The sequence below is a fragment of the Oryzias latipes genome, chromosome 24 (assembly GCF_002234675.1).
Source record: "Oryzias latipes chromosome 24, ASM223467v1".
NCBI classification, from domain to species: Eukaryota; Metazoa; Chordata; class Actinopteri; order Beloniformes; family Adrianichthyidae; genus Oryzias; species Oryzias latipes.
This window is the reverse complement of record NC_019882.2, coordinates 23,531,527-23,549,618: the sequence shown is the minus strand read 5'-3', so window position 1 is coordinate 23,549,618 and position 18,092 is coordinate 23,531,527. Positions and strand designations below refer to the sequence as shown.

The following is an 18,092-nucleotide window of genomic DNA, read 5'->3' as shown; positions in this document are numbered from 1 at the left end:
ACATGTATCGCAGGCTATGACGCAAATCTTCGTTGACAGAAATGTTGAAATGTAATATTGTAGTGGGGGTCTGTGATGGATCAGACAAACACGGCCAAGAGCACAGATATTTAGTCCAAAAATAAATTCTTTTTAATGTCAAGGATCCCACTGAACAAACAGTTTTAAAAGGGCCCATAAAAGAGGTGAACAAACTTGCGACTTAGGAAAGAACCCAAAGGACTGACCTCCCATTAACACACACCTGAGGACTTTTAAGTAAGTGGATTGAACCACTAATGATACAATGGGGGGGGGGGGGTTTAAGACAAAACACAACACAAGCAGAACAGAGAAACCCATTCCCTCCCCCATGGAGTCCAGGTAATGGTAGAACCCTTTTTGAAAGCCGCTCCATTTGGCACCATCTCTTGGCCACCTCAAGCCGGTACAGCTCCACATGAAAACTCAAACAAAGAATCAATATACACAAATAATCATAGCAAAAAAATACACAACTACAAATGAAAAGTGTACACTTCACCTTAATAATAATCTTGTGTGACTGCAGTCATCACACTCCCCTCCCCTTCAGGACTCTGGTCAGGACGGCGGGACAGGTAATCCGCGATGCAGTTAATCTTGCCAGGAACATGGCGGATGGTAAAGCAGAAAGGCTGCATTGAGAGGTACCACCTGGTAATCCTTCCGTTTGAATCCTTCATCTTGTTGAGCCACTGAAGAGCCTTATGGTCCGTTTCCAGTATAAATTCCCGTCCCAGCAAGTAATATCTGAGGGAGTCCAAAGCCCATTTTATGGCCAGAGTCTCTTTCTCTACCGTAGAATAACGGACTTCTCTCGGCAACAACTTCCGACTGACGTATGCCACTGGGTGCCGCTCCTCAGATGTTCCCTGCAGAAGAACAGCTCCCAACCCTCTCTCTGAGGCATCAGTTTGCAAGACAAATGGTTTTTCAAAGTCTGGACTATACAAAACCGGGCTCTCACTGAGGGATTTTTGAAGGTCTTTAAATGCCGTCACTGCATCTTCTGTCCATTTGATGTTGTTTGGACACTTTGCACCAGTCATATCTGTAAGAGGGGCTGCCCTGGTAGAAAAATGGGGGATAAAACGTTGATAAAACCCTGCCATACCCAAAAATGACCTCAGTTCTTTTCTGGTCTGTGGTAATGGGCATGCCTCGATGGCAGAGACCTTGTTTACCTGAGGTTTTATCATCCCATTCCCAATGACATACCCCAAATACTGAGTCTCCGCTTTAGCAAAGTCACATTTGGAGGGGTTGACTGTCAGGCCAGCAGACTGCAAACGCTCTAGAACACATTCCAGATGATTCATGTGTTCCTCCAAGTATCACTATAGACAATTATGTCATCCAAATAGGCTGCTGTAAAGTTGGAGATGTCATACAGCACCTTATCCATCAGCCTCTGAAACGTTGCAGGAGCACCATGGAGTCCAAAGGGCATGACAGTGAACTGGAACAAACCCACAGGTGTCCGGAAAGCAGTTAGTTCTCTGCATCGTTCAGCAAGGGGGACCTGCCAATACCCTTTGCAGAGATCTATAGTTGAAAGGTATTTTGCTTTTCCCAGCCGTTCCACTAGGTCATCAATCCTAGGAGTGGGGTAGGAATCAAATTTTGAGTTTGCATTTAAATACCTGAAATCAATGCAGAACCTCATGCTTCCATCCTTTTTTGGAACCAGGACCACTGGGTGGCACCAGTCACTCTTTGAGGGTTCAATAATCCCAAGGGACAACATTAGGTCAACCTCCTCCTTCAGTGGGATCAGCAACCTCTCTGGGATTCTGTAACTCAAACGTCTCACTGATGCTCCTTCCTTTAATACAATGTCATGGGAGACAATATTCGTCCTCCCTGGATTTTCTTGAAACACTTTTGAATTGGTCAGTGCTCTCACCTGAAGTTGTTTTTCCTGAGGCAGGTGGCTGAGATCCAAGTCCACTGAGGTGGTCACTGGTAGATACTGTTCTTCCCCATCTTCCTCCTCCTGCACCCCTCTAATTAACAGAGCAATCTTTGTGGGCCTTTACACCCACTCCTTAAGAAGGTTGACATGCAACACCCTGTTGGAACGGGGTTGCCCAGGGGTTGCCACTCTGTATGTTGATGGTCCCAGCTTCTGCTGAACCTCAAATGGACCCTGCCACTTTGCAAGTAATTTGCTGCCTTCGCTTGGCAACAGTACCAGGACCCTTTGCCCAGGATTAAAAGACCTCTGCCGGGCTGATTTGTCATACCACCCCTTCTGATACTGCTGAGCTTCTAACATATGAGAGTGGGCTAGCTCTCTCATCCGTTCCAAACGTTCCCTCATCTGTAGAACATACGAAAGCAGGTTAACAGAGTGTTCCTTATTTTCACCTCCCCATGTCTCCTTTAACAGTGACAAAGGGCCTCTCACTTCATGACCATAAAGTAGTTCAAAAGGAGAAAACCCAGTTGATGCCTGTGGTACCTCCCTATAAGCAAAAAGGAGATATGGTAGCCACTGGTCCCAATTACTGCCTGTTTCATCGACAAACTTTCTTAGCATTTGTTTCAAGGTTTGATTGAACCTTTCCGTAAGGCCATCTGTCTGTGGGTGATATGGTGTTGTTCTTAACCTTTTAATACCCAGCAACTTGTAGACTTGTTTCAGCAGGTTTGACATGAAGTTGCTTCCACGATCCGTCAAGATCTCCAGGGGAAAACCAACTCTAGAAAACAATTGCACAAGGGAGGAAGCAACTGATTTCGCCTTTATGGACTTCAGCGGAAACACATCTGGATATTTTGTGGCGTAATCCGTGATAACAAGCATGTAGCGGTTGCCTGCTTTGCTTTTTTCAAGAGGGCCGACAATGTCCATCCCCAACCGCTCAAATGGAGTGTTTATAATTGGTAAAGGTTGAAGTGGAGCTCTGGGAGGGGTTTTGATAGAAGACTTCTGGCACTGAGGGCAACTTTTACAAAACAATGCAACATCAGAGTGCAAGCCAGGCCAAAAAAAATGCTTTTTAATTCGAGAAGTGGTTTTGTGTTTCCCAAAATGGCCGGCCCATGGGATCGAGTGGCCCAAGGTCAACACCAAATCCTTCACTGCCTGTGGTGCAACTAACTGAGTTTGGGACCCCTGCTTACGATAGAGCATGCCCTGGTTCAAAAAAAAGGTTTCAGCAGCGCAGAGGTCTGATCCAGTCTCAGGTGTTCCTTCCACTGCTCTCTGAAAAAAAGGTGCCAATGTTGGATCGTCACGTTGCAGGTCTACAAAATCCACAGGAATCTTAAAACCCAAAGGTGGTTCAGGGTCTGGGGTGGATTTTTTATGCAACGCAGAGTGGCACAGTTTTTCACACCTCTTCTGTCTGCGTGACTTACGAGATTTCCCGGGTGCATTTTCCATGTCAGCATGAAAGAATGGCAGCGCCTGGAGAGCTGAATTGGGTTCCTCCAACATCTTAGCCTGAGCTCGTGTCACTGCAACATTTCATTCACGATTAGCTCTCAGAAGATCAAATAGGACAGGGAGATCCCGTCCGAGTACAACTGGATATGGAAGATCAACTAACACACCCACATTTAGGAGATAAGTCTGATCATGCACTTTGATGTATAAATCAGCTGTTGGATATGGTTTTACATCTCCATGCATACAAAAAACAGGGATGGTTCTGTCAGTACAAATAACACTTGAAGAGACGTACTGTTTACGTACAAAAGTCTGATCACTTCCTGAATCCATCAGTGCTGTCAGAGTTCTGCCATTAACATCAACTGATGCTAGTTTTACATTGGTTCCATTTTCTGGCCTTGTACAGTTGCATGGCACCACACACATCTGTGTAATTTTGGCTGAATTTTGTGGACAGTTAGGTTTGGTGTGACCCTCCATCCCACAGAGATAACAAATCAGTTTTCTGGCAGAAAGGTTTGAAGGTTTATTAGCCAACTGACTCCTTTGAGATTTGCCCCCACTCGGAGCTGGTCTTTGTTCAATTGACTTATCTTTTGGTCCCACTGAAATGTAGCTCCATGGTTGTCCACTTTTACGGGCGGCCACAAAAACCTCTGCAAGGGTCGCAGCCTCTGCAGCTGATTTAGGGTCATGCTCCTTGATCCAAACCTGCAACTCAGGTGACAACATTCTCAAATATTGCTCTAAGATGATGATGATGATTTCTCCAATTTCTTGTGTTGTTTTACCCTGGGGCTGGATCCACTTTACATAAAGCTCTTTTAATCTTGCATAAAGTTCCTTGGGACTTTCATCCAAGTTAACATCCAAGGAGCGGAACCTTTGCCTATACGTTTCAGGGTTCACATTATATTTACAGAGAATGGCAGTCTTTACTTTATCATATTCGGAGGAGTCCTCAACATCCATGTGTACGTATGCACTTCTAGCTTTGCCCGTAAGTAGAGGTATTAAATGAAACACCCAATCCACTTTCTGCCATCGACAAGCTGCTGCAATACGCTCAAAGGTTGTCAAAAAATGTTCAATATCATCCTCGTCTGTCAGCCTTTCCATTCTGGGTTCATAGAAGTGTGACTGACCTGATGGGGCATTCATGAGGTTGCTGCCAGAGCCACTTTGGGTGAGAGAACCCACCTCCGAAGGTTCCAAGTCTGGTGGTTCAGATTGATTTAACCTGGAATCAGGAGCAGGTGTGGTGCGTGCTTGTACTTCTACCTGAAGAAGCTGGAACTGATGTTGAAGCGCTCTAAATCTTTGTTCCTGGCGTGTCTGCTCCTCTTTCTGTTTAGCTTCCCGGGCTTCCTGCTGTCCCATATGAGCACGGAGAAGAGACATCATATCCATAATTGTTGGTTCCTTACCTAGGCCCTCAGTGCAGTCTGTCCCTCCAGAAGCTCCATTTTCTTTTTCCTCCAGGGTTTGTGCCTAAGAATCCATCCGCTGGTTTGCTCCATCTCCTCTTGAAGCTTTGCCACTTCTCATGGTTCTTTGCATGGGTGCTTGGGGAAAAGGGGAATGAATAAATAACCTGAGCTCTTGACCAACTGATCCCACTTCTGACACCAATGTGATGGATCAGACAAACACGGCCAAGAGCACAGATATTTAGTCCAAAAATAAATTCTTTTTAATGTCAAGGATCCCACTGAACAAACATAGTTTTAAAAGGGCCCATAAAAGAGGTGAACAAACTTGCAACTTAGGAAAGAACCCAAAGGACTGACCTCCCATTAACACACACCTGAGGACTTTTAAGTAAGTGGATTGAACCACTAATGATACAATGGGGGGGGGGGGGGGGGGGGGGGGGTTAAGACAAAACACAACACAAGCAGAACAGAGAAACCCATTCCCTCCCCCATGGAGTCCAGGTAATGGTAGAACCCTTTTTGAAAGCCGCTCCATTTGGCACCATCTCTTGGCCACCTCAAGCCGGTACAGCTCCACATGAAAACTCAAACAAAGAATCAATATACACAAATAATCATAGCAAAAAAATACACACAACTACAAATGAAAAGTGTACACTTCACCTTAATAATAATCTTGTGTGACTGCAGTCATCACAGGGTCATGTGCATTTTAGGTCTGTTAGCAGCAGGGGATTATGGGAGTTGGTCTCCTGATCTGATTAGGGCTCAGCAGGAGCGTTTCTGTTTACCCACGTTTCTTTTCATATGGCAGTTTTGTTGTTCCACCTTAGTTTATTCTTCCTGCTATGTTTGTTTCTTTATGTTGCACCGTGAGTGTGGGAGGGGGAGAGGTTGTTGACTCCAGTGCAATGTTCAATATGGTGCGTGTTCAAAATAAATGGGCTTGTTGTGCCAGAGAAGAGGCTTCGCTCTCAGCTTCTCTTTCTGCCTCCTCCTCTCTAAGACCGTTCGGTGTCGTGTGGTGGATGGGACACGGACAGTTCTCCATAGCAGCCAGTTGTTTGACAGCTCAACTATTTGGTCAGCTTGGCTCCCGTTTTTCCCGTTGCAAGTGACGTACCTGCTGGGCGTTACAATATTTATTCTACATATTCTACAGCATTGGAAAACGTTAAGAATGTTTGTTTCTTGTTTTTCCTCCCACAGAAACCATATTAAAACAAAAAATATATTTCTCTCCCCCATCTTTTAAAATTTTTAAACATTGGGAGCCAGGGAGCCACTAGGGCAGCGCTAAAGAGCCGCATGCGGCTCCTGAGCCGCGGGTTGCCGACCCCCGGTCTAGTGGGTCTACATGACCCAACTCCCAATGTTAAAGTGCCTAGGATAGCACAAGGGGTACATGGGTTAAGGTGTTGGAAGCTTTCTTCTGAACTCCAGGACCATTTCTTGGTCTTCTGCACATTCAGCTGCAGCTGATTATTCCTGCTCCAGTCCACAAAGTCCTCCACAAGCTGCCTGTACCCCCCCCCCCCCCCCCCATTTATGCAGGCCACAATGGCTGCATCATCTGAAAACTTCTGATACATGGTCGGTTGAGGTATTATGGCAGAAGTCAGACGTATATAGCGTGACCAGGGCAAGAGACAAAACAGTTTCTTTCAGTGCCCCGACACTGCAGCTGAGGGTATTTGATATGGAACATATTGCAGCCTGTTGGTTAAGAAGTCCATGATCCAGGACATGGATCACATGCCGAGGAGGGGGGAGGAGAGATATCGTGATTAAAAAATGAAGGAGCAGCCTGACCGACTGGACCGACATCAGCTGACTAAAGGGTAGGAGCAGGCAGTGACGAGAGACCAGTGATGGGTTTGGTGCAGATCGGGCTGATATTGGAAACAGTGGGAATGACAGGTGTACCGTTAAACCTGTTAGAATAGGTTTTCAGGTCATCGGCTTTTTCAGTGCTTCCCCTAACCACACCAGTCACCTTTTTGCACCTTGTGATTGTTTTCATCCCTGACCACACTTCCTTGATGTTTTCTTTCAATTTCAATTTTTGTCTTCATTTTTCTCATCTCATGCCTCATTCCAACCTTTGATTTGATGCTCTCTTCTTTTCATTGAGAATCCTCTTTATCCCTCGAGTGATTCAGGGTTTATTATTAGCAAAACAGTGTCCTTTCTTTGTTGGTACAATAATGCAGAAGTTCATGTTATCGGTTATGCACTGAGTTGCTCCCTAAATGTCCTCTCCGTAATGCTTCCAGAACAATCCCTGAGCTCCTCCTCCGCTTCAGGTGTCCCCCTCCTCACTGTTCGTGTTGTTGCAAGTTGCCTCTTCACAAAGGATGTGTAGGTAGGCTTTAAGGAAACCAGGACGTGGTCTGATTTGCAGAGAGGGGGAAGAGGCGTGGCTTGATATGCATCTTTGATGTTGACGTAAAACAAATCAATAGTACTATCACCACCAGTGGGAGAGGATAAAAATTGATGAACAGATGATAGCGTGGAATCCAGGGTGACATGATTAAAGTCCCCTGAGATGACCACGAGTGCCTCTGGGTGCCAGGTTTGGAGCTCTGCCACTGTGTTGATCATGACAGCTGTTTTCATGTGTGCTCTTGGAGGGATGTAAACACAGACAGCTGAGGCATCCCAAGGTAGGAAATACGGACAGATGCTAACGGCGAAAAGCTCACAGTCTCTGCAGCATATATTCTTTTTATGATAAAGTGTCCAGGCTTACGCCACCTATTGTTGATGGAAAATTTGAGGCCACCTCCTTTGCTTTTCCTGCTGCAGTGTTAATGTTCACGCTCCGGCGTCTTTGTCAGCTTGTACCAACGAGAAGGTGGGTAGCACCACATTGATATCAGGTGTGTTCGCTGTTAGCCAAGTCTCTGTCAGCATAAATAAGTAGCACTTTCTGTAGTTCCTTTGACTCCCAACAGACGCAAAGAGTTAATCTGTTTTATTTGGTAAGGCGTTTACATCGTCCATAATCACCGAGGGAGCTGGTGGCTTGTATCTCCGGCTGCGTTCCTTTTTGACGAGAGTCTTTAATTTTAAATTTGCGCCGGCTCTGGTCCCTCTGTATCTCCTTCTCAACTCTTTGGGAATGTCATGCCTCAGTCCAACCTTACTTTTCTTCAGAGCCAGTAGTTCAGTTCTCTCGTAAACAATCTTGTGGGGTTTGGAGTCCCCCCATTCACACTCAGAGTCACACAAAGCAGCAGATCGGCAGCACGTCTCTGGCAGCGGTGCCATTTTTCTTAATTAGTAAAATCACATAGCAGAAGATGAAAAATTGTGATCTGGAAAAGCAAATTTAAACAGATTTAAAAATTCAAAAGGAGTCAATATTAAGGAGGTCTGGGGGTGGGAGTTCCAGAGTTGGGGAGGCGAGCGGCTGAAGGCACGGCTCCCCATTGTGACCATGTGGGCCGGAGGGACAGAAAGCTGAAGGGAAGAAGAAGACCGGAGACAGCGAGGGAAAGTGTTAATATGGAGGAGATTAGGAGGAGGAGATAACTCATCTCTTATGTCAGTGTAAATGCTGTACATGTGACAATAAAAGCTATTCATTCATTAGAAAGATAAGAGGGAGCCAGCTTATGGAGGGCTTTGAATGTATAGAAAAGTTTGAATTGAATCCTGAAAGCTACTAGAAGCCAGTGCAGCTGCTGGAGAATGGGAGTGATGTGATGGAAGGAAGGAGTTCTGGTGATGATGCAGGCCGCTGAATTCTGGACCAACTGAAGTTTATTTAGAGTTTTTTTGGGACGACCAGAGAGAAGTGCATTGCAACAGTCAAGGCGAGAAGTGACCAGACTATGAACTAAAACGGAGCGGTGATGGAGGGGCGGAGACAATTAATGTTGTGTAGATGAAAGTAGGCAGAGAGAGTAATGCTATTGATGTGAGACTGAAAGGATAATGGACTGTCAAGGATGACACCCAGACTCTTTACCTGAGGGGAGGGAAAAACTGGAGAAGAATCAAGGGAAAGTGTCAAATTGGAAACTTTAGAAAAATATATCAATTTATACAATTAAACATTTAGTTTATTCCAAATATATTGGTCATTTTTAGAAATGACCAAGATATTTATTTCCAAACTAAACATTTAAGCTTTGTAAGTAAATATTTTTTTTAAAAAGGAATTTAAGTACATTGATTATTTTGCTTTTTAACTAAATATTTAGTTTGGAGCTAAACGTTTAACTCTTAACTCAGAGTTTCTCAATATTTTTTGAGTCAATGTGCACTTTTTCCTTGACAAAATCCTGCGGCTCACTAGAATCCAAAAATATATATATTAAAAAAAGGAGTCTCCACAGTCCACAGTTTTTTCAGGATAGGTCCAGTTAGTTGTTTTTCCTTCCAGTTTATTAACAAGCAGTTTTATGTAACCTCACAAAAATCAAATGAGAACAATAATATGTTTCTAAACAGTGATTGATTGATTTATTATTTTATATGATTTTATGATGCGTGAAAAATTTTACACAAAAAGAACAACATTTTGTGCATGTTTATTTGTTTTTCTTTTCTCATAATCACAAAGGTAATTTTACCAAAAAAAAAATTTTTCTTTTTGGGTGAATAAATTGTTTCAATTTAGTTGAAATATGTCTGTTGGCCACTTAACCTTGCAGAGTGGGTCTAAACAAAACGAAGAACACAAACAGTTTGGCCTTAGATGGAACTTTATCATCAATGACAATTAAAATAGAAGGCCTTGGGCCTCGTGTCAAGTGGGAGCTATCCACTGAAATTCTCAAAGCTTAAAAAAAGGTCACATGTCATTACTACTTAGGTTTGCATTGTGTCTTGTTTTAGTATGTAGTTTACTTAGTTTCTCATGTTATTATGGTGAATCATCTGTGTTGTTCTCTAAAATTTCATTTTTTTATTACTTTTCAGTTCATCTTTTTTTTATTATCTCATGGTGCTTTCTTTACACTTTCATAAAACCACACTTGACTCATCTTACGACTTGCCGACACACAGAGTGACTTCTTTTTCTGAGTCTCACTCAAAGCTTTTATAAAAAGTTGGCAGCCCTGCGATCATAAAACACAAATTAAAAAGTGCTTATTCTCCATATGATAGCAGGCGGAGCTCATTGAAAAATGCAAGACTACTAAAACAGAACAGCTCTTTCCATTTCAAAGAACAGCCCCCATGCCCACTTCCCGGGACGTGGGACGGGACGTGCCATTTTGTGAGAACCTGCTCGGTTTCGTGGGTTGGGAGGGGCTGGTGCTCAGAGTGCAGGTTTTTAGAGAAAAACTCAGAAATGCATGAATGGATCAAAATACCACTTTGGGTTTCTTTTCGTGAGCAATGAACATTATAATTAACTTAAAAGCTCAAAAAATGGAGTTTGCATGGTTCAGGCCCTTTAAGGATAAAAAAAGGCAGCAAAACAAGCCCTCAGTGGCAGCTTTTAGAAGAAAAGGGAAGGAAGAGGAAAAACGGGCTCAAAGCAGAGGATTGTCTGTCTTATTTACATGATATAGCATGACAATTCTACACTTGTACAAATTTATACACGATGTCTTCCCAAAACTGTTTATATATTTAATCAACTAAAATGTTATGCTGCGTCAACAAATTCTACAATTCATTTATTGTCCAGATGCATTTAGAACATTTATGCAGCCACAAGAGGCGCTAGCTTCTGCAGAGGAGCCGTTATAATAGATTTTAGACCTTTTCTGATGTATTTTTTCTTATTTATTAAATAAACAATGCACATCATGTGAACAATATCGTGCTCTACTCGAAAGGTTTAAGTAACCACACAAGAGGGACAAACTATTCTGAATTGGATATAAGTTGCTGAATATTTGAAACAAATATTCATTCATTCAATCATCTTCTTCCGTTTGTTCCTTTCGGGGTCACAGGGCTGCTGGAGCCTATCCCGGCCACTTATGGGCAAAGTCAGGGGGCACCATGCACAGTTCACCAGTCTGTCGCAGGGCCACAATCATACACCCACGCACACTCACACCTATGGACAATTTAGATTAACCAATTAATCCCTGAAGCATGTTTGTGGACGGTGGGAGGAAACCCACACATGCAGGGGAGAACATGCAAACTCCACACAGAAAGGTCCCCCATTGATGTTCTGGTTCAGGGGCCTCATTTATAAACGTTGCGTACGCACAAAAGAAGGCGTACGCCACTCTCAACGCAATAGTTGAGATTTATAAAAAGCAAACTTGACGGGAAAATGTGCGGTCCTCCACGCAAGCTCTGACCCAGGCGTACGCACAAAAACGGGTGAAATGAGAAACGGCGACACCGTCGGCAGATGGAAGAAACAGGTGAAAGTGACAATCCTGCCTCTCAGAAATAACATGAAGACTTCACAAAGCAAGTCTTACAATTAACAGCTACACCAACACCCGTTTGATCGATCAGCAGTGAAACAAACGAAAATTACAACAGAAATTCAAATGAACACTTATTTGGAAAAAGAAAAGTGAAATTTGTTCTGCAATATTGGCATGTTGTGCAATTCATCCTCATAAATAATATAGTTAACAGAACGAAATAATGTACAAAACTGATATTCTTGTCAATGTGTCCGTCTGGCGGAGCAGATATAGGTGCAGGCGTGCGGACGGACGGACGGACGTACTAATTATCCACTGGGGAAAGTTGTTTTCATAGTAAAACATTTCTTCATAAGCTATGGAATTATGGTATTCATGCATATGCCTTTAGTTTGTTTTATTTTTGATAAAACAATGTATGGCGTATGTCTCAACCATTCAGAAAGCAACAAGAAATTACATTTGCTGATCAATTTCCCATTTCCACGTTGATTATTACCGACATCTGTAGCTTGTCAGATGTAATTAAATGGAGGGAAATAAAATGCCCCATCACAATGCGTAATGACGCACAATGGCTGATCTTACGCTCTTAGAAGATGTGGCAAATGGAAGAATTCGGAGTGAACGCATCTTTAGACAGCAAGAAGACGTGCTGGCAAATGAGGACGAGTGACTTATGAGCCGGTTCTGACTTCCTCCAGCCGTCCTGTTGGACCTCTGCGGGCTTTTGGGCCCGGCGTTACAGAAGAGCACTCGGAGGAACCACGCGTGTCACCCGGTGCATCTGGCGCTCCGGTCCCCCCGGCGCATGCATCTGGCGCTCTGGTGTCCCCCCCCCCCCGATGGAGCGCTGTAGCCTCACAACCTCGAATGGTTGTGAGGCTACAGCATTTACGGCGTCCGCCACCGTTTGCCGCTCACGTGCCTTTTTGGCATTAGTAATGCCCACACTGTTCCCTCCAAACAACGTTTTATCCTCTTTTCCACCTCGCCAACGATAACTTCTACGTCACATTGAGTGAAGTCACGTTTTTTTGATTTCCTCTCTGTGTTTGCCATGGTTCCGCAATCAATGAATATTCATTTGTGGGCGTTTCACGGACTATTTATGGACAAATATGGGCGTGTCATGAAGCCGCAAAAAGCTGCGCTGCATTTAGAATCGGTTGTGATTTATTAAGGGAAAGATGCGTAGGATGTGCGTGCGCACGGTTTTATAAATCCGAATATTTCTTTGCGTACGCACGTCCTATGTTTCATCCGTACGCCATTTCTGACGCAAATCCTACGCAAAGCTTTATAAATGAGGCCCCAGGTCCCCCAGCCAGGACTTCAACCGGGGGCCTTCTCTGAAACAAAAAAAAGAAAAATTGTAATTAATTTTTTCCCAATTTATTTTGAAAAAAATGTCTCTTTGGTAATTGTTTGAAAATCTATATATTTATTTTGTTTAACCCTTGTGCTATTGTGACAGACAGGGCTGTGGGTGGTAGTTTGTCCCTCATGGTGTTCCATAGATGAACATTCATGGCCAGCACCTGTCTGTTGAGCTGTGATTGGCTCACAAGGCTGATAAATAGCAGCAGTGGGAGTTCCATCTAGGTGCTGGTTTCCTGGTTTGGCCTTGGTGGGTGAGCTTGACATGTGGACCTTTTTTACTAAAGCTTTTAATCATTTGAGTCCTTTTAAAGTTTTTAAGCATTTGAGTTTGCAAGATTTTAAACTCTATTCATATTAACAGGTGGTGGCATGAGTTCTGACCCTGGGGCATGAGAGGTAAAATAAGGGTTTGCAAAACATGTGTTTGTCCCAGGGGAGAACTAACTTATTTTTCTTTTTCCAGCAGAGTTGCCACTGCTGTTTTGCTTGTAGTGTTTTTAGTCATTGTTTTTAATGTTTTAATCAAGCTTGACGCCCTTGCTTTTATCCATTTTTAAACTGCTTTGTGCTAATTTTTAGTATCTTGGTGTCTGGACCTGGCTGAAGGTGGCTGCCTCCTCTTATCCTTATGGTAGCTGGTGGGTGCCATATATAGTACTGTGTAAGGGGGACTCCCCTGTTTTCAGCCCATAAATTGGTGGTGACCTGCTCAGGTGCACCTCTTCTGTTTTGTATTTTCTTTTAATCACTGTTTGGGTTGTGGTGTGTTTTTGTGTGCATTTGGGCCCTGAGCAGGTGCTCCTGGTGAGAGTTGGATCAGAGACCTTCCTTTGGTGGAGTTTGTGGCTACCCGCCGGTGCAGTGGGGCTGAGGTGATCTTGGAGGCAGCCGCCCTCATGCAGTGTTGGAGTGCAGTCCAACTGTCCGAGTCCATTTTAACTTTCTCTTTTATGGAATCTGTGTCAAGTTTTTAATTAATTATGTTTTTAACCTATCAAATCCAGTCTCCATTTGGGTTACAAATGTAAGAGGGCGTTCGGTCACACTATCTTAGATGACACCCCCCCCCCCCCCCCTTTACATTGAGGTGTTCTCCCTACCATGACAAAGGTGGAAAGATTTCATGTAATCCATGGACACCAGTGAAGATCACAAATCATTGAAGAAAAAAGGTTTAGTGCACTGTCTAGTGGGTCTAGATGACCCAACTCCCAATGTTAAAGTACCTAGGACAGCACAAGGCTTACTTAAAACAAATAAATAAAATAATAAAATTCCAATTCATTATAAAATATCAGTGACTGTTTTGTGCAGTCATGCAGCGAAAAATAGCACAACTGTAAGTGAAATGCAAATTCAAAACGTAGATCCAGGTAAGTTAGTAGAAAGGGGCAGGTGCTTGAACAGGTCAGTCAATGGTTTGATCCCTTCTCCCCCGAGTCAACTGTCGTGTCCTTGGGGAAGACACTCCACCCTCCCTGCCTCAGTGTGGCAAAAGAAATAAACATTCAATCAGTTTTTATTACTTTATTGTTTTTTTAATTATATCTTTTCGGTTTAGATCGCTATTTGTTACGTGGTGCAAACATTTGTTTTAACAAGCCAGTGCAGTAATATAGAACATTTAGGCTATATGACCGGAACTTATTTTTTAGGTGTGCATTATCACTGTGGATTACCACTTTTTAATCCATACCCAGCAGCCAATCAGAATCACGCCTGCTTGCCCTGTTATTTCTCTTAGTAGATTCAGGATTCTTAATTTTCATTTCACCACAGGGATAAAACCAAATTTGTATCTCTGGTCCCGGGCCACCTGTTTACAGTGAAAGATAGGAAGAGATATATCAATGTGATATATTATGATTTCTATTGAATATTGCACAGAAGAGAATATATAACAGTATTGCACAAGTCCCATGATTATTGAGTTCAGCAGTCTGACTGCTTTTGGGAAGAAACTGTTCCTCGGTCTGGTGGTCCTGCTCTTTATGCTCCGCAGTCTCCTGCCAGAGGGGAGCAGGGAGAACAGAGGGTATGAGGGGTGATTGGGTTCTTCTAGGATGCGGGAGGCTCGTTTCTTGCATCTGGTATCGTAGATGTCAGTGGTAGTCTGCAGGCTGCAGCCCACAGTCCTCTGTGCAGCTGTAACCCTTGTGCTATCCTAGGCACTTTAACATTGGGAGTTGGGTCATCTAGACCCACTAGACAGTGCGCTGAACCTTTTTTCTTTTATGATCTTCACTGGTGTCCATGGATTGCATGAAATCTTTCCGCCTTTATCCACTTTTGTCATGGTAGGGAGAACACGTCAATGGTCATCTTGACCCCGTAGCATAGCACAAGGCTTAACCACTCGTTGCAGGGCTTTTCTCTCTGCCACAGAGCAGCTGCCGTGCCACACCGTGATGCAGGAGGTCAGGACACTCTCCACCACACACCTGTAGAAGGAGGTCAGGTCTGCGATCCCCATCCCAGCGCGCCTGAGCCTCCTCAAGAAATAGAGGCGCTGACGTCCCTTTTTTACCAGGCAGGAAGTGTTGGTTCTCCAGATAAGGTCGTTGGAGATGTGCAAGTATCCGTGGTGGAAGCTATAAACCACTTCCACCACAGCCCCTCCGATGTGAATGGGGAGAGGGGGGCATCTGTCCTCCTTGGTGTTCTTCACGTTGATGCAGAGGTTGTTGTCTCTGCACCAGCCCTCCAGATGTTCCACCTCCTGCCTGTAGTCGGATTCATCGTTGTTGGTGATGCATCCACCCACAGCTGTGTCATCCGCAAACCTTATGATCAGACAGCAGGGGTGACTCGCCGTGCAGTAGTGCGTGAGCCGGGTGAACGGGGGGGGGCTTAGCATACAACCCTGGGGGGAGCCCGTGCTGAGGGTGATCGGGCAATCGGGAAATAGCAAGATCATTTTTTACCTAGGGCGGTGTGCAGCTCATGGCCAAACCTGCATCTTCCCAATTGTTAGTTTTACTCTGTTTTCAATCATGCTAACAAACCTATGAAGTTGATATTCTGTAAAGGGTAGCAATTCAATTTATTCTGAAGCCACCCGAGCATTGACAGCAGGCATGTGGTCTGCTGCCACTTCATGAGATGATACTCTGCCTCCAAGGCAGACTAAGAGTAGCTTTTGTCCATTTCACAAACATGCTTGGGCTCAGTGAGAGCCTAAAGGAAAGAATAGGGTCCTTAATTTGTATTACCTCAGATATATTCTCAAAGCCCTGCATATAGTTCTTTAAACCTACTCTAAGTTTGTGCACTTCATTCATCTTTTGTTATCACAGACAGCATAATAACTGGCCACTCTCTGGAACATGATGTGTGATTGCCCTCTGGTGGTACTGGTTTGCTAAATATTTTTTTATTGACCATTTATGTGCAGGGATTGTAAATGTCACTGACTAACTATAAAAAAAGCCAAACTTTATTTTGAAATGTATATACTACTAAACAGAGACAACTCTGAAAAAAAACTCTTTGTTTTTGTAATGTTTACAACTGTGACCTCAGCATTTTTGCTTGCATGCGAAAGATGGCAACGCATGGTAGTGCAGTGGCCTTTCATGCTGCCAGCTTCAAGCCTCTTTTTAGTACTTTTTCAGTTGGTTTTGGGGTCAGCTTCAAACCTTCTGCTTTTATTAACAAGTGCACAAAGATGGGAGGAGTGATGCTGTAGTATCGCAAGACCCGACGGAATTCCTACCACAACAATCACAGAAACCAATGAAACGGGTTTACACCTCAGCAGCAGTGATCCATGAGATGCTTGGCTATAAGAGCAACCATGGAAAACAATACCAGATGAAGTACTATAAAAAAGCAATTGCCTAAGAGATACAGCCAGATACCAATACTTAATGGACTGGAAACTGCAAAACATTGCACTTATGGACCCCACAAGTAAGTTTTTTTTATTTTGATTTGATTTGAAATAGTTTATTTCAAGCAATCAAATAAGAATAATACACAAAAACATTACAATCGGCCGGTCTACATTCATACAATGACATATCAAACTTAGGATAATTAGACATATTAATAAGTATTGCTTGAAAGAGAGTGGAAGGAAGCGAACTCATATGATCCCACCCCTGTTCTACCGTAACCATTTTATTGGAATTCGGAACTTTTTTAAGTTTATGGTGAGTTCAAAAGGACACATCAAGTCAGGGTGCATGACTTTTTTTCAGTTTATGGTCAGTTCATATGGGCCCCTCAAGACAGGGCCGGAACTTTTTTTCTTTTTTAGCTTATGGTGGAGTCATATGGACCCCACAGGACAAGGCAGAGACCTTTTTTTATTTTTATTTTTTTGTTTATGGGAGTTCATATGTACAACAGACTTTTAGGGCCACCAAAAAGAGACGCTGGGTCCAGACGGCTGCTCAGCTGCAGCATTGTAACCACTGGCCCCGCTGGAACACCCAGCAACTAAAATAAAATTGTTCTATATTCGTCGGCAGCCGTCCGTCTCGAGAGACGATGGTGTAGCTCCTTGTTGAATCTACCTGCACCGCCGAGAGTGGCTGTGCAGTCCAATTCTGGAATGGCAGTCCCTGCCACACTTTGTACAGGTGAAGGATGATGGCTCTTGCAGCTGCTGCTGCCGCTGCTTCCTCCTAGTTCTTTTCTGTACAGCATTCTCGTTCCGCTTGGCCTCTGCATCTGTTGTACCCTGCCTAACTGCAAGTCTCCAAATGGGGCGATCGTCTGCTTGACTTTCCCATGTGTTGGGGTCAATGGAGCACCACCTCATATCCTTCGTGCAGACGTCTTTGAAGCGCAGCTTTGGATGCCCTCTTGTTCTACAGCCTTTAGCTAGCTCGCCGTAGAGGAGGTCTTTAGGAATGCGGCCTGCGTCCATTCTCATGACATGGCCAAGCCACCTCAGACGTCTCTCACCAAGTGCTGCGTGTATGCTGTTCATGTTGGCTCGTTCCAGCACCTCGATGTTTGGGACATTGTCCTGCCACTTGATCCGCAGCACGCGCCGCAAGCACCTCAAGTGAAAGGTGTTGAGCCTCTTCTCATGCCTTGCTTAGGTGGTCCACGTTTCGCTGCCATAGAGGAGAGTACAGAGCACGCAGGCTTGGTAGACGTGCAATCTGGTCTTCTCAGTGAGGCTGGAATTATTCCACACTCACTGGATCAGTTTGGCCATGACTGCAGCTGCCTTTGCGATTCTGCTGTTGATCTCCGAGTCGATGGACAGCGAACTGGAGATCATGGACCCGAGGCAGGGGAAGTTCTCCACAACGTCCAGGATGTGTCCGTCAATGGCGATTGTTGGAGGAGTTTCAGTGCCCTGGGCCATGACGTTGGTTTTGTTCAGACTGATGGTAAGTCCAAACTCCTTGCAGGCGTGGGAGAGGCAACTGACGAGCTGCTGAAGGCCGCCTTCAGAGTGTGATGTCAAGGCTGCGTCATCAGCAAAGAGCAACTCACGGATGAGTACTTCTTTGACTTTAGTCTTGGCAC

At 44.2% G+C, this 18,092-nt stretch overlaps 1 long non-coding RNA gene across 2 annotated transcripts; it reads left to right on the top strand.

The window, feature by feature from the left end:
- Positions 1 to 12,688: 12,688 nt before the first annotated feature.
- LOC111947086 lies at positions 12,689 to 13,424 on the top strand. Of its 2 annotated transcripts, XR_002872889.1 has the most exons (4): positions 12,689 to 12,849; positions 12,964 to 12,998; positions 13,182 to 13,240; positions 13,398 to 13,424. It is a non-coding gene; the product is annotated as an uncharacterized LOC111947086 (long non-coding RNA). The 2 variants fall into 2 exon arrangements; XR_002872888.1 differs by having other exon boundaries at positions 13,182 to 13,418.
- Positions 13,425 to 18,092: the final 4,668 nt, after the last annotated feature.